Source organism: Paramormyrops kingsleyae, chromosome 4 (genome assembly GCF_048594095.1).
Source record: "Paramormyrops kingsleyae isolate MSU_618 chromosome 4, PKINGS_0.4, whole genome shotgun sequence".
NCBI lineage: Eukaryota > Metazoa > Chordata > Actinopteri > Osteoglossiformes > Mormyridae > Paramormyrops > Paramormyrops kingsleyae.
In genome coordinates, this window is record NC_132800.1 from 15,910,884 (window position 1) to 15,923,685 (window position 12,802).

The 12,802-nt window shown below is 45.9% G+C and overlaps 2 protein-coding genes across 2 annotated transcripts in view; both read left to right on the plus strand.

The window, feature by feature from the left end:
• LOC111847224 (tripartite motif-containing protein 16-like) overlaps positions 1–12,802 on the plus strand; it is a 370,043-nt gene that overhangs the window by 102,965 nt on the left and 254,276 nt on the right. The window lies entirely within an intron of this gene.
• Positions 1–12,802, plus strand: part of LOC140588915 (tripartite motif-containing protein 16-like) — a 39,235-nt gene that overhangs the window by 11,154 nt on the left and 15,279 nt on the right. The gene's annotated exons all lie outside the window — the stretch shown is intronic.

Below are 12,802 nucleotides of genomic sequence, written 5' to 3' on the forward strand. Positions count from 1 at the left end.
CAGAGGGGGGGTGGTGGAGGGGGAAAAAAAAGAATTTGTAAAACGTAGGGAAATATACACAGACCTCACTGCTGTGGTACGTGTGCAGGGAATATCAGAATAATAATTTACTAATAATAATACTTAAATATGGCAAGAGCAAAGTACACAGCTTGACCGGAGAACTATGAACGTTTCCGTGTACGCATGCGCGGTGCAGATACGCGAGTGTTGCGCTTTGCGGAGAACCAGCTTTAGGGGTGTTCGGTTCCGGTTTTTTTGGAGTCGACTCCGACTCCCGACTCCTAATTTTGGAGTCGGTGGAATCGACTCCTCGACTCCATTTACTTTGAATTAAAATAGGGTCAGGATTCAGAAGGTGCGTCTCAATATGCTTCCTCGTTTCCTCACTTCTCGCTCGTATGTCCTACGACCCTGAAACCGATCGAGCTCCGCTCTCATGTAGGACATCTAAATTCTTTAATTCCACACGGTTGAGGTCGGGGTTGCCATTATAAGTTAACGTTACTGGATTCAAAAACAGTCATCACTCAACAGTATCACTCAATCAACCACCACTTGCCAATTATGGGCATGTCCCACTCTCACCCTGAGGACTGGTACATGATTGGTTCGTAAAACCTACTGCAGTGTTTTGTGCCAATCACAACCAATTGACTGTATTGAACCACATCATGATTGATTGAGCCGCAAAACAGACCCAACAGAAAAAAACTATCTATACATTATTGTTCTTTGTTTTCCTGGCATTACTTATTTTTTCCTCTCATTTCTTTATCTTTTTGTTTTAATTTCTGTATCTTTACATTCATTATAATCTTTTCGTTATAATGAACTGTTGCTGTGTTGAACTTGAAAAAAACACTTGACACTGGGAGTCGATTCCTGACCTGGAGTCGATTCCGACACTAGGGCTAGTGAGAGTCGAGGAATCGACTCTTTTGGAGTCGACTCCCCATCTCTAACCAGCCTAGATGCGTCCGCGTCCGCGTTGGGAGCTTCGCGTCGGCTCGCTGCTGGAGAGAGGTGTGTGTCCAAAGTGGTTTGAAAGAAGTTCATATTGTGACGTAAAGACAAGCTCACTTTTAGTGGTAATCTGTGTCGTATAATTTTATGGTTAACATGTTTGATAAATGCTGTTTGTAATTTTATCTACCTGTAATTACGCCTATTAGTTTAACACGCGCATCATTTTGGCGCGTCTTCCCGCCGGCGTCGCGCGGGCGTCCGACATTTCCTGAGGTATTTCACATACTTGAATTCCTGCTTCGTTTTTATATTTTGTGTATCGTACAGAATAATAGAGCGCAGGCTAAAGTGCAGTTCGGTCCCCAGCGAGTCTCTCAGCGCGGCGTGTCTCACAGCTCAGGGGGCAGCCGGAGCGCCGCAGACTCGGGCGGCTACATGAGTATATTGGGAATAAAATGTGTGTATTGGAGCGAGTTCTGTGTTAGTGAGTGTGTGAGGTGTGACAGTGATAATGATGGAGATGTTGGGCTTCGTGATGGGATTAATCGCTCTTCCTCTTGCCTACAGACTCCTGCCAGCTGACGCTGGACCCCAACACAGCAAACAGCCGCCTGTATCTGTCAGAGGGGAACAGGAAGGTGACATGGGGGGAATGGCAGCCATATCCTGACCATCCAGAGAGATTTGACTGCTGGCAACAGGTTCTGTGCAGAGAGAGTCTGACTGGTCGCTGTTACTGGGAGGCTGAGTGGAGTGGAAATGACGCCCGGATAGGAGTGACTTATAAAGGAATCGGGAGGAAAGGAGGGAGAGCTGACTGTGGGCTTGGAGCCAATGACAAGTCATGGAGTCTGAGCTGCTATCCTGACAGTTACTCTGTCCGACACAATAATAAACGGACTGTCATACCCATAGAGCCCTCAGGCTCCTGCAGAGTAGGAGTGTATCTGGACTGGGCGGCTGGTACTCTGTCCTTCTACAGAGTCTCCTCTGATGGACTGACCCTCCTGTACAGCTTCACCTCCTCATTCACTGAACCCCTCTGTCCAGGGTTTTGTGTTTATAATATAAACTCCTCCATGTCCTTGTGCATGCTGGGATAGCTCACTGTGTGCTGGAGAAATCATTTTTACCTTATCAGAGTGTCACATGTCTCTGCTTCTCCATGGCAAAAAGGTAAAATCTCTGCTTTTTAACCAGTATAACCCTTTTTACTCTGTCTGAAGTGTGATGTATGTTAGACAAAATTGAATGTTTGTTCAGCTTGCCAAACCCATGCAGAATATGACTGTTTTTCTCTGACTTCTCTTCTATGTTGACTGTGAATGCACAAAAACTGCCAAAACAAAATCATAGTACATGCAGCTGTACCAATAAAGTGAATTCTGATTCTGAATAAAATAAAATGTAATGAAATGTAATCCTGATGAGTGGGGGGGCTTTTCCCCTCCCCTCTATATGTACATTTTATATATTTCTGTCTTTATATTGTATTTGCTACCTGTACACTGACAATAAAGGCTTCCTATTCTATCCTATTAATGTCCCGGTTCAGCGCTGACCAAAGCGTAACTGAGTAACACACTTAATCCGCGTCTCTGGTGACTGAGCGCAGCAGCCTGATATCGCAGCGGCGATGCTTTGGCCAGCAGGGGGCGGCAGACGGCAGACATTTTATTAGCTCAAAACCTACAACGGTCCTGAGGTAAAGATAAGTAATATAATCAGATTAATCATATGTTAACTAAGTAAAGATAAATAATATAAAATCTTAATAAATCACGTTAGTACTACATCAAAATTTTTGTGATGTTGGAAAACAAACACCTGATCATCAATGATGCAGTGTACGTGATTTCCAGTTACCAGAAAAAATATAAATTCAGTTTCATTAGGATTCCTAATATATATATATTAGGAATGACACTGTCAGCCACAGAGTGTCCCACAATACACTCACAGTGTCATTGCCGCAGTACAGATATACCCCTGAACACAGTGGAAAGGTGGATTCTTACTCTGACGTCCCTCTCCTTCCTCTGGTGATGAGCTCCACATTCTGTGCTGCTGCCTCTTCTGGTGGCTTGTTTGTTTCTCTCCCCCCTGTCTAATTTAGATGTGGTGCACCTGTTCCCCTGGGGGTGGGTGTATAAGGTGGGTTCCCGGCTAAGGGGGGAGGAATCGATCCTGTGGCAGCCACCACGCCGGCTTCGGCTCTGCATCAGTGTTTCATTGTCCTTTTCTGTTATGTTCTCTCCAGTTTTTGCTCTTTGTTAATAAATTACCCCTGACAATCGAGCCATCCTGGGTCTGAGTGCGTTTATACTGCGCCTCACAGCAGCCGGAACGTAACACTTACAGAGACTAAAATGCATGAGCATGAGGGTTTACAGCCTATATGCACAAGCATTTCTCTCACATCTGTGATATACTTACAGACAGTGACACACATGCAAACAGGGATATTTATCCCTCTGGTGACATAAGGGGGGGGGGGAGGTGCAGAAGGAAGCAAGTTTCCATTTGTTATTTACAACTGATGCACTACATGTATGTTTGAATCTGCTGCTTTCAAAAGAATTTCCCCCCGAGATCAATAAATTTTATCCAATCCTTAATTCAATTCAATTCAATTCAATTTGATTTATATAGCGCATTATCACAACATTACATTGTCTCAATGCGCTTTACATTTCTGCCTCGTAAGGACCCCCCATTGAGTAAGCCAAAGGCAACGGTGGCAAGGAAAAACTCCCTAAGAGGAAGAAACCTTGGGAGGAACCAGACCCAAAGGGGGAGCCCATCCTCCAGGGGCTGGCAGATGAGTCAAACAAACAAGATGAAATGACTAAGCTAATACAGACAAGATGAAATGACTAAGCTAATACAGGGGTTGAAATATCAGTCTCAAGGCAGTGGCCAATCAATGCAATTCTTACACAGAACATTGACTGAATATTGTCATGAATAAGAAGCATATTGGTCAATTAAAAAAATTCACATTCAGATATAAAGTCAAAGTAATTAAACATCTGGGGCCAAGAGCCTGAAAGACTACAAGTCCTGCTACTGATTATTGTGTTTGTGTAGTTTGTAGAGTTTCCAGCAAATACAAATAACTTTGGCCAATGCCATAAACCACAGGCATCACCCTGACGATAAGAAGTGTGATCCGCTTACGACTGACACACAGTAGAAACAGGATCCCATCCAACAAGGGACCCACTATAGGCTCACACAGAAATAAAGGAGAAAAACACCAGCTGCCTTTTCCAAGCTGTTTACATTCCTGCAGTTCCTCATGGCAACTGCAACAGCTCGTGTCACATGACCACTGTCATGTCCTACCCATCACATCTGCCTGACCCTCCTGTCTCCTCCCTAGCGAGAGCCTGATGATTCATGCCTGTTGCTTGTTGCCCCTCGTTAGTCTTTGCATTTAAGTATCTATTTGTCAATGCAAGGGGAAAAGGGAGTAGGAACTAGGGGACTAAGGAGTAGTGGACTATGGGATTAGGAACAAGGGGACTAAGGAGTAGTGGACTGTGGGATTAGGAACTAGGGGACTAAGGAGTAGTGGGCTATGGGATTAGGAACTAGGGGACTTAGGAGTAGTGGATTATGGGAGTAGGAACTAGGGGACTAAGGAGTAGTGGACTGTGGGATTAGGAACTAGGGGACAAAGGAGTAGTGGGCTATGGGATTAGGAACAAGGGGACTAAGGAGTAGTGGACTATGGGATTAGGAACATGGGGACTAAGGAGTAGTGGACTATGGGATTAGGAACAAGGGGACTAAGAAACGAGGAGACTAGGGACTTGTGGATCATGGAAGTGGGTCAAAGGGGGAATTGGGCACTAGGGACTATGAGACCATGGTATAGAGGGACCACAAGATTAGAGCACTTAATACTAGAGGACTGTGGGACTGCGGTGCATCATCTCCGGAAGCCTGTTTACTCCTGCTGGGCAGCTTTCATGTGGCACCCCCTGCTGGACAGTGGAGTCATTACAGAGGCTGTGCATTGTGTTCAGTCACCTTTCACTGTAAATCACACATGGCTTCACGATCATTTGTATCTGCTCTGAATCCCCATGGGCCAGAGTAAAAACTCCATCCACTTTAGGTAATTCAGGGGCCTCATGCCAAGTTATGTCAGCTCCGTGTTTGTTTTTTTGGGCTTCAGTACTGGAAGCAGTCCAGGGTAATTCTGGGAATTTATGGAGCTTAAACAAAACCAAACTAGGGGGGATTTTTAGATTTGATTCAGTCTGACTGCAGTTGGATAGAAACTGTTTGTCAGTCTGGATGTTTTTGTCAGATGCAGTGCAGCCTCCTTCCTGACGGCAGGGGGATGAACAGTTCATGTGCAGGGTGGGTGGGATCATGAAGGATGCAGGTGGCTTTTTCCCTGCATCCAGCAGTGTATATATCCCCGATGGGTGGGAAGCTGCACCCGATGGTCCTCTGGGCAGATTTCACCACCATCTGTAGCTCCTCCTTCTCTGCCACACTGCAGCTGCCAAACCACACAGTGAGGCAGGAGGTCAGGACACTCTCCACCACGCAGCTGTAAAAGGTCACTCTTCTTCTAGTCAGTGATGCACCTGATGCCCTTCCACACGCTTTGTGGCTCATTTGTATTGAAGTGGCCCTGGATCTTGAGAGCATGTATGGACTTTGCTCTCCTTCTGCCCCCTGACAAGTTCCTTCTGGCTGCTCTGAGTGCTGCTGCATCACCATCCCTAAATGCGGCATCACGGGGGGGGGGGGGCACTGCTCTGTACACTCCTCGATTGTTGGTGAATAGTTTGTCCAGAGTGTTTCCCCCTCGAGTGGTGTTACATGCTGGTGGAATATGGGGAGAATGTCCTGCAGATTCCCGTGGTTAAAGTCCCCAGCACCACATACAGCTTCTGGGTGTTTATTTTGTAGGAGTCGATGCTGTCATGTAGCTCCCTCAGAGCATCGTTAGCGGTAGCATGTGGAGGCGCGTAAACAGCCACTATACACACCGCTGCGAATTCCCGCGGCAGATAGTGAGGACGGCTTTTCACTATTAAATTATAACTATAATTATTAAATTATACTATTAAAGCTATATTTTGTAGATATCATTCTGTTCTTTTTGGGTTTTGTTTTTATTGATTTATGTAATAATGTAGTTTTTCTAAATATATGTATAGCACATAGTTGTTGATGCAGCAATATGCCAAGCTTGTAGTTTTGCAGTGTTCATGTGCTGCCTCCTTCTGGGCAAATGATGAACTGATTTTCAGATTAAGAGCAGAAAACCATACATGTTATAAAATGAAAACCGCTCATGCTGCGAACCTGTGCTTATTGGTTAGGGTTAAGTTTGGGTCTAGGGCCAGGGGTGAGGTTAAGGCTCCAAGGGCTCCGGGTACTTCCAGGCTTAGAGGCCAAGGATAAGGTGTCTCCTTCCGCATGTAAGGATTTAATGAAGATCCAGTAAAAGTCACCACAGGTTGGGAGCCTCTTTCCCCAGGTAAGGGTTTAAGAATCTCCCAGTACTTCCATCAAGCTCTGGGGTTCTGGAGGAAAGTCCCAGGCCCATCCATACTTTACCCTAACCCCACCCTAGCCCCAAACGTCACGTCCTGCCACCTCCCTGACGTGGCTCTAACAAGCCATGCCTGCTGCTCCTTGGTCTCACCTCTTCTTCCAGCCCTCATGTTATCCACTCCCAGCTGCCTGCTGTCTGTTCCCTCGTTATTCCTGTATTTAAGTGCTTCCTGGTCCTGTGTTCCCCAGTTTCATCATTGATGTGGTGCCCTACATGTTGCCCGTTCCCTAGCCTGCCATCCTGGTTTCAGTAAATCCCAGTAAATCCCAGTTTATTGTCTGACAGCACCAGCTCCCAGAGTCATTCCTCCAGGCACACATGATAGAATGAGGGACCTCAACAAGCCCCAGTGGATTCCCCAGGTCCCTACAGCCCATCACTGCTGCTTGTTTCAAACATACCTAATGCTGCTCCTTCAGGCCGCAGTACATCTTTCCCCAGAGAGAACGGCCCATCTCTGACAGAGGCCATAGCCGCCCTCTCCCCCGACTCCCAAGTGGAGGATGTGACAGCTATAGCAGAGATCCTCAGGGCCTCTGGAATGAAGCGAGTGGCTGAACCCCGCAGAGGAGGAGTGCTCTGGAGAAAAGGAGCCCGCCGACTCCACCTCGCTCGCCGTGGGGCGACCAGCCTCCTCATTGTCACTTGAAGTCTGAGAATAGGACGCTTTTCCAGGACTTACTGAGGTCCCCCTGCTCGCTGCGGATGTGACCGCTGGCTCCCCAAAGCTCTCCAACACAGAAGAACGGGCTTCACTCCTCGTTCTATAGTTGTCAGAGTGCTGGACCACAGTAGAGGTCGGACTTTGCTTCAACATGGTTTTATTGGAAACGTTTAGAACTCTCCCTCATTCCAGCTAAATGTAGTGATCCATTCAACATAATGGTTGAGTTGTTAAATTTTTTTTATGTCTATTAGACTTAAATCTTTTTATTCAAAGGTAGCTATGGACTCCGCTGGTATACCTCAAGCTCTTCTATTGCTCAAGAAGTTCCTTTTAGACCTAAAAGTATATTTCTCTCTCCTGATCCAAATCACTCTGTGGAAACACTTTGTCAGCAGGTTGAACGAGGCCCTACTGTCTGTTTTAATAGTACACATCATAAAGTAAGACGTAATCTTCCGTCTTTGGAAAATAAAGCATTGCGTGAGTTAATGTCGACCAACGACATTGTCATTAAGCCTGCCGATAAGGGCGGGGGGGGTGGGGGGCTCTATAGTTATTCTTACCATGATGAAATACAAAGGCTTGGACATTTGTCCATATAAGCACCTACCTTTGGATCCCACTTTAAATTTAGTGAGGGGATAAAATCAAAATTAAAGAAAGTACGACATGATAAGTTCATTGATAACAATCACTTGAACTATTTGTATACATCCCCATAGGAACAAACTGTTTATCCACATTTGTTGTATATTTACTGTCTTGTATGTGTGGATTATTTTATGTCAGAAAGACTAAACGTCACATAAAAACCAGGATATGTCAGCACAAATGTTCTTTTGGCAATAGGAATGAATCGTCTCCAGTGGCCCGACATTTTAATACAGCAGGTCATGACTGTAACTCCCTACGGTTTATGGGTCTGGAGACAGTGAACCAGGCCCCTAGAGGGGCGATCGAGAAAAGCACCTTCTTAGAAGGGAAGCCTGGTGTATATTTGCTTTAAATACATTGGTACCAAACGGCATAAATGACGGCTTCTCTTTAACCTGCTTTTTTATAATATCTTATTTGTTTTACCTATTACCATTGCTTTGTTATGCCTTTCACATCATCTACCGTTACACCATGTTTTTGGGTACCCGTGACCCGGTGATGCCATGGTGATGTTCATCACACCTGTTGTGTTACGATTGCTTGTTTCGCAGGGAAGTGTCTATTTAAATGGGATCTGTACATGGTCAGTAGCACACTGAGGAAGGCAGCACGCTGACATGTGTCTGTGTTGTGTACAGACTTCCAATAAAACCGTGTTGAAGCAAAATGTGACCTCTCTTTGTTTACTTCCCTGAAGCTCTCCTTCAGCTCCCACCACCAGAACTGCAGACTTAAGGCATGGCCTGGACCCACAGCTGAACCTGACTCAGAGCCCGTCCATGTCATGGCTACAGCCTGTGACTCAGAAAGCACTGCCCTGTTCCTGCTCCAGGCTCCTAGCACAGCGAGAGCAGTTAGCTGCCTGTCCTCCTGCTGGCTCTCCCCAGCTAGCCACCATCTGCCCACTGGCTCCTTGTACAGTAGCTAGCAATCAGCTCCCCCAAGGCTCCCCGCAGTTGGCTGCCCCTGGCACCATATGCACAGCATCTGGCCCGGGAAGCCTGTTATTACATCTGCACTTAAGGCACCCGGCCCAGAGAGGGCCGCTCAGCCCGCACCCTCAGCGTCCAACACAGGTGAGGCTTTGCTTGCCTCCAGGATTCTCATTGAATCTGGCCGGTTCCCTGATATCTAGCCGGCACCTGCCACACTGCTCCCTGATGTCCGGCCCGCACCCATCTCGCCTCCTGCCTGCTGGTACCTGATTTGTATCCTGATGTCCCACCGGCGCCTGCCTACAAGCCGCTGCCAGCCCTGTGCCCAACTTCCAGGCTTCCACCAGCCCAGAGAGGATGGACCCAGAGGATGTCCTGCTGGAGGACTTAGAGTGGGACCCTCTGGACTTGCCCTGGGTCCAGCTACGTGGGCCCCAGCCTCCATCCCAGACTCGGGCTGCTCTGGTCCCAGTGTCTGGGGTGGTCACTGGTATCAGTAGGGGTCCAAGAAAGGGGCAGGCTGAATCTCTGTCTCTCAGAGAGGGGGTGCCAGTCTCTGCTCTTGCCCTGTAGGTCCCTTGCCATCCTCCTCTTCCCGTCCTGTGGTCACCTTGCTGCCCGACTGCTCTGCAGTTCCCTCAGCGCCCCCCAACTCTGCTGACCACTCATGTCCTCTGGTCCTGCTGGCCCTCCCAGACCCTCTGGTCCTGTGATTCGGCGGAGTTCAGCCTCACCTGAAAAGGGGCCTAGGAGGGTCCCCAGCCCTGAGTCTTCGCCCAGCTTCCCTGCATTATGAAAACTCCCCGGATGCCCCATGTTATTCCTTTCTGTGCCTCAGTGTTTGTCTTGTTGCTCTGTCCCACCTGTATCTCTCCTTGTCTTGTGCATCCTGTGCCCCTGTTTTTATACTTACTTCAGAGTTTCTGGTTCCTCTCCTCCATTGTCATCTGACTTTCTTTATTTTATTGCTTTCCTACCTTTGTGCCATTCTATATTATTCTCTCTAATGATGTTTTATTGCATCACAACACATCCCTCTAAAGTGCTTTGGGACGACTCTGCTGTTGAAAGGCGCTGAGAAGGTACTGTTGTAAATAAACAAGACGAACAAGATAGAGGAAGGTAAAACAGTTTAATGAGAAATGGAAATTAGGGCGAGATTGGCTAGTTCATTGCAAAGAAAAAAACACCATGCACTGTTCAGTTGTACTGAATCTGTTATTTTTCAATTTCATGTCGTGAGAGGCTTGAATTTAAGTTCAATAAACAGAATATACTGTTCATGTTTGCATGTTTTTATATTGGGAGCTATCTTAACAGTACTGAATACTTGACTACTACTATAGTGATACATTGTATGCTGTCATTCATAAGTAAATCTAGATCTAACAAACTTTAACGTATCATGGTGAAGAAAAAACTGCGATTTTCTGGTAACAAAATTGTGGCTAGTAAAAAGGCTGAATGGCTAGTGACTCCGGAAATCCACTAGCCACATTGGCCAGTGAGAAAAAAAGTTAATGTCATGCCCTGCTCCACACCCCCCTGTACAGGATAAGCAGTAATGGAGGACGGATCCACACTGTTCCAAAGAAAGGGCTCCAGCTCCCTTCAGGACTTCAGACCAGCTGCTCTCACTTCACGCCTCCAGGCTTGTGGGTCTGGTTCCCACTCCTGGTTCTGCATGTACAGCTTGCATGTTCTCCCCGTGTTCCTGTGGGTTTCCTCAGGTTTCCTCCTGCTGTCCAAGATCATGCAGTTTGGTGAATTAGTGTCTCTTGATTGTCCTCAGCGTGTGAGTGAGTGTTTGCCCTGTGATGGACTGGCTTCCCATCCAGGGTGTCTCTGCCTTGTGCTCTGTGCTTCCTGTGATGTGTGTGTCCCATAACCCTGTACTGGATAAGCGCTTATTGGAATTTGTTGGATACATTTACATTTACAGCATTTGGCAGACGCCCTTAGCCAAAGCGACTTACATAAGTGCTTTAACCTCCTGAGACCCAAGGAAAAAAGTGTCCTTCAATTGTAGGTTATTTGTCTTTGGAGGAAATAAGACATCTTACAATTTAGATTTTTTCAAATTTATTCTTATTTTAATTTCACAGCATGTTCTCTTTAGTGCACAACAAGAATAAATACGTTTCCCAACATCAGTGAAAAAATAAATGCAAAAATACAATGCCCACTACAATGGACATAAATGAATAGGTCGGGTCTCAGGAGGTTAAGACTCTACAATGAATTTTTCCCGATACTAGCTCAATAAAACCAAGGCTATGAATACCATCGATCTAATACTCTGTTGGGAAAGTGCGTTTTTTTTTTTTTTTATAAAAGGAAAAAACTGAGTATAATGCCAGAAGTGCTAATTCAGGTATTTCAGGAAAAGGTGTGTTTTAAGTCGTCTTTTGAAGACATTCGGACATCTACGGGGAGTTCATTCCACCAACTTGGTGCCAGAACAGAGAAGAGCCAAGATGTGTGTCTTCCTTGTGCCTTGAGGGGTGGTGGGACTAGTCGAGCAGGGCTGGAAGATCGGAGAGATCGTGGTGCAGTGCGGGGTGTGATGAGGTCTTTTAGGTAGGATGGAGCCAGATCATTTTTGGCTTTGTATGTGAGCATCAGTGTTTTGAATCTGATGCGGGCAGCCACAGGAAGCCAGTGTAGGGAGCGCAGCAAAGGAGTGATGTGGGAGAACTTGGGGAGGTTGAAAACAAGTCGAGCAGCTGCATTCTGAATCAGTTGGAGGGGACGAATGACGCTCAGTGGTAAACCCGCTAGAAGCGAGCTGCAGTAGTCAAGGCGGGAGATGACGAGGGACTGAACGAGTATCTGGGTAGCCTGTGTGGAAAGAAATGGACGTATCCTTCTGATATTAAACAGGAGAAACCGACAAGAGCAGGAAACGTTGGCGATATGTGAGGAAAAGGACAGACGATTGTCCATGGTAACCCCAAGGTTGCGAGCAGTAACCGAAGGACGGATCAGGGAGTTGTTCGAGGAAGATCACAAGGTCCAGGAGGGGGGATGAATCAGCGGGGATGTACAGCAGTTCCATTTTACTAGGGTTAAGTTTCAGTTGGTGAGCGGTCATCCAAGATGAGATATCTGCTAGACATGCAGATATCTTAGTGGAGACATGAGTGTCTGAAGGAGGGAAGGAGAGGATGAGTTGAGTGTCATCTGCATAGCAGTGGAAAGAGAAGCCATGAGAGGATATGACCTCACCAAGAGATTTGGTATAGAGGGAGAACAGGAGTGGGCTAAGAACCGAGCCCTGAGGGACACCGGTGAAGATAGGATACTTTTTTGATATTTTATCTTTCTGTTCCTGCGGATGGCTGAAGCTGAAACTTTTGGCTTAAATTTGAGACTTTAACTTAACAGTGTTCAATGAATATCTAGAATAAATTTTCATTATTAGATTATGGAAAAATCTTGGGGGGATAAAATTATCACTCTGAACCTGGTCACCTGACTCTCCTTCCTAACACAAATACACTCCCAGCACAGAAACATAGGAAGAAATGAATAAATATGACATATATGTGCTACACCCTTTATTTTCATGAATATTATATATAGAACAATGTAAAAAAAAAAAAAACAAATCTGTGGATTGACAGTACTTGTCAAAGCTTGTTCTGTCTAAACCTGACAGTCTGTCTATAATTGCACATAACTGCATGTTTCACCTGAAACCACATGATCCTAAACATGTTTCTAAACAGACACAGAAATTCATTCTCAGTAGATCTGCTCTCTTATACCTTTCTACCTAATTTCTATCTACTGCAGAAAATCAAACAGTAGGATTATAGCTTGTTTGCGGAAAAACAATGTCAGTAACAGTTATTCTCATAAAAGCTAAATAAATGTCTGTTGTGCGTATAGTTTGCATAATGTACTATTTTAGTTATAAACTCCAACTCCAGTGTTTGCTCAGTCTGCTCTTCTCAGTCTGGCCTCAGTCCAAAACAACACCTG